Source organism: Epinephelus fuscoguttatus, linkage group LG8 (assembly GCF_011397635.1).
Source record: "Epinephelus fuscoguttatus linkage group LG8, E.fuscoguttatus.final_Chr_v1".
Taxonomy (NCBI): Eukaryota; Metazoa; Chordata; class Actinopteri; order Perciformes; family Serranidae; genus Epinephelus; species Epinephelus fuscoguttatus.
In genome coordinates, this window is record NC_064759.1 from 46,740,878 (window position 1) to 46,744,350 (window position 3,473).

Below are 3,473 nucleotides of genomic sequence, written 5' to 3' on the forward strand. Positions count from 1 at the left end.
GTCTGAACTATATGGATGAAAAGAGGAGAGTTAAAAACAGCTGAGGTTATCATCAGCGGGACGCACAGACGTATAGCCTGCGGGATTGCGCACACCCCCACCGCATTAGAGCGCTCGGCTCGCAGCTCTCCGCACCACAGCTAATACCAGCCCGGACTCCGAGGGTTTAATCCGTCAGACTTTAGTGTCTTGACACGCGAGTCTGTGCTTTTTATTCTCAGACATATCAGAAGGTTGCTTGATAAACATCCGAACTCAGACGCGGTCCTAACGTTGAGTGGGGGGGCAAGGTGTAAACTTCGCAAGCTTGGCTGAGGCGTTAAGGCGAAATCAAATATCCATAGGAAACTGTGAATTCACGATGAACGCGTCTTCCTTTAAAAGTGGTTCAAAAGGAAAAAAATCACACCTTAGAGTTGCATTCGGTGCGATTGCATAGCGCTTTCACGCGTCTCCCTCAACCCATCTAGTTGGGGAACCACTCTTCTTTTACGCGTGCCAAGCAGACAGTACTGGTCGCTTGTAGGAGATTTTAAAAAGACTAAAGTTACCACATGCTCCCCCCTCCGCCCGCTTCAAACAGAGATTGTGGTCATCACTGTCGGAGAAGGGAACCCCTTCAATTCCACGTTACGAGACGATTTCTTGTAAATAGGAGTGCTCACCGTGCCCATTGGGACAGCGCCGCAACGGCCAATGGCCCACTGGCCCCTTCTGAGTCGTGACGCAGGGTCCTAAAGCCGGTTAAGTCTTGGACTCTGAAACATTCTTTCTCATCTATCTCATCTCTCTCGATTTCTTTTCTTGAAACGGGCCAAGTTTTAATCCATTTTAAAAGTTTCATTAGACTCGTTTCTTTTTTTTGGACCACAAATTGAGTATCAGTGCTGTAGAATGTCAGAAATGTTCCTCTATTTGAATTTTATTTGTTTACATATATATATATAGGTATTTTCTTCTTTCTTCTGAAATGTTACCTGCTTTATATGAGCTATCTTATCAATATTTTACTTATGAAATTGTAATTTTATTTTGCAGTTGCAGTCGTTTCTGATATTTTTTATTATTATTATGTAAATCTGCTTATGCTTGAAAAGTTAGGCTATATATATACACACACACACATATAAAACTATTATTAATTATTAGCATTTTATTTTATTTCTATGGTCTGTGTGTTTCACCAACTCACAGAAATCATTGGCTTCATTGAAGTGAAAATGTTATGTGTTGGTGTTCTGTAGATCTATTTAAATAGTGCACTGTAACTATATTGTTAACTCCCTTGCCATTAAAATAAAGGTTTATTTGGAACTTGATTTGAACAAGGCAACATCAACACAGCATAATAACGAAACTGTAACATAATTAGACATGTTACAATAGTAAAAATAATGCAAAGAAGTCAAAAACAAAAGTGCCTTCTAGTGCAGCCAGACTTGGCCCCAATCACACAGAAAGTGTTTTGCAGGTTGCAAAACGCAAGGTGCGCAACCCTGCCTTTCTTTTGTTTTTTTTTTCTTTTCTTTTTTTTTTTATTGTATGCCGTTAGTTAAAAAATTGTTGCCAGGCAACTGTGGACTCACCTCCTTATGCTAACCTTCCTGTGTATTCAATCTACTGTTTATTTGTTTTAGTTATTTGACAGTTATTGTAGCTAGTTACCAAAATGGACAGACAGAGGGTACTTGGTTGCGGGTTAGAGGTTGTCAAACACTGACTCTCTCGCTCTCCACCCAGAAACGTTTATTTCTTGGTGTTGTATTATGTGGTCTTCAGAGAGTAGTAATTGTTTGTTTTATTTTGTATGCTTTCAGAACCACAAGGTCGCTCTCTTCAGTTCCCTGGCCGTAGCCTATATCTTCATCCAACCTGAACAGGTAACATCTTGCATCTACACTGCACATTGCCTTTTTTAACCATTTCACAAATTACCCTTGAATATTAGACCCTCCCTCATCTATACATTTTCATAGCAGCAGATGGACTACTTTATTTTTTTAGTTCTGTTGATTGAACCAACACAGATCAGTGTATCAGCTGTAAGGAAATTTACTATTACTTCTTTTGTTTTCTCAGGTATCGGATGTGGAAATGCAAAGACTGCAGCCTGTCATTTTCAGAACGATCTGAGCTACTAAAACATTACCGCATTGACCATCAGTTTCACGGTAGGCACCGTCCTTACCCATGCATCCATGCAAATTGCCCCTGTTCGTCCAAGACATGGAATGGTCTACAAAAACATCTTACTAGGAATCACCCTTCTCAGGAGTCCACACAAAAGGTCTCTTCATTCAAGTGCTACATTTGTGACAATAATCAGCTTTCCACGGAGTATGATTTTTTTCTTCATATCAATCAACATTTGAAAAAAAATTAACAAGTCTCTTGTATGTTTGATGGTTGTTCATACAAAACAAACATATACAGCAGTTTCCGGACCCATAAATGGAGAAAACATCAGTCATGCACCGTTAATGACTTTAAAAGTGGAATAATTGTCACATCATCACTCAGTTCCAATCCTTCTGACTCAGTGAACTCTGACCTGAATGAAGAAGTACAGTTGGATGAGCCAACGACTGATATCAAACCTCTGTGAGTGTGTGGGAAACAGAACTCCTTTTCCTGTTCTTTGAGAGAAAACACTCCAGAGAAAAATGGCAGGAAACCTCCAGGGCCTTCTGATTCTGGTTAGTCACCCTATCTTCTTCCCTGTCCACCTCTGTTTTCCATCCTCTCATCTTCTCTTCTCCCCTCTACCCCCCCCCCCCCAGCCTTTCTCCTCTTCTCTCCACCGTCTCCTCCCCTCTCATCTGCTCCTTCTCCTCCTTTCCATTCTTCTCCTCTCCATCCTCACCTCTCTCCTGTGCCTGTAGGGATGATATACAGTGTATCTTTTTAGTCAGCATCTCATAGTCCAGGGTTACTCACATATTGACTGGACAATATCTGCCCTCTTTTAGATTAGGCAATTGGCCTTCATTTGTTTTAATGTTAAATATGTTACATATGGTTCATATGTTAAAGATGAATAAATACATTTGAAGTAATCTGTTGGCCAAGTGTCTTTTTATATAGAGTTTATAAGATGGGAAATGCAAATTATTTTTGAAGTAAAGTCAAATGAAATGTGAAAATTATAGTTTGGTTATATGTAAATTAATTAACTGGTGTCAATGCATTCATGTTAATTTAGTTAAAAGTAAATACATTAGGTTGGTTCAATTTCAATATATTAGTTTGGTTCAACAACTGAAATGTTCAGAAAATCATTTGGATCAAGGCAAAGATTTAAGGTTGGGTAAAGTGCAGTATTATTGTTTACATCAACATAAAATCAGGTCATAACAAGTGACTCAATTTAGATTCTGTGAAGTCAAATATTTTAGATGTGATATCTGGACATCATTTTTTAAATTTGAGCAAGGTTATACTTTTTTCAGTGATTACATTACAGTGTCATTAGT

At 38.9% G+C, this 3,473-nt stretch overlaps 1 protein-coding gene and 1 long non-coding RNA gene across 2 annotated transcripts in view; one reads left to right on the forward strand and one right to left on the reverse strand.

The window, feature by feature from the left end:
- The window catches only part of tgfb2 (transforming growth factor, beta 2), a 241,987-nt gene extending 241,306 nt beyond the window's left edge, over positions 1-681 (reverse strand). Inside the window, exon 1 of the mRNA XM_049583197.1 lies at positions 1-681. This exon is cut by the window's left edge and continues 667 nt beyond it. The gene's annotated coding sequence lies outside the window, so the exon portion shown is untranslated.
- Positions 1-2,753, forward strand: part of LOC125892892 (uncharacterized) — a 3,201-nt gene extending 448 nt beyond the window's left edge. The window contains exons 2-3 of the long non-coding RNA XR_007449806.1: positions 1,818-1,880; positions 2,080-2,753. This is a non-coding gene — a long non-coding RNA (uncharacterized LOC125892892). The remainder of the gene's footprint in view (positions 1-1,817; positions 1,881-2,079) is intronic.
- Positions 2,754-3,473: the final 720 nt, after the last annotated feature.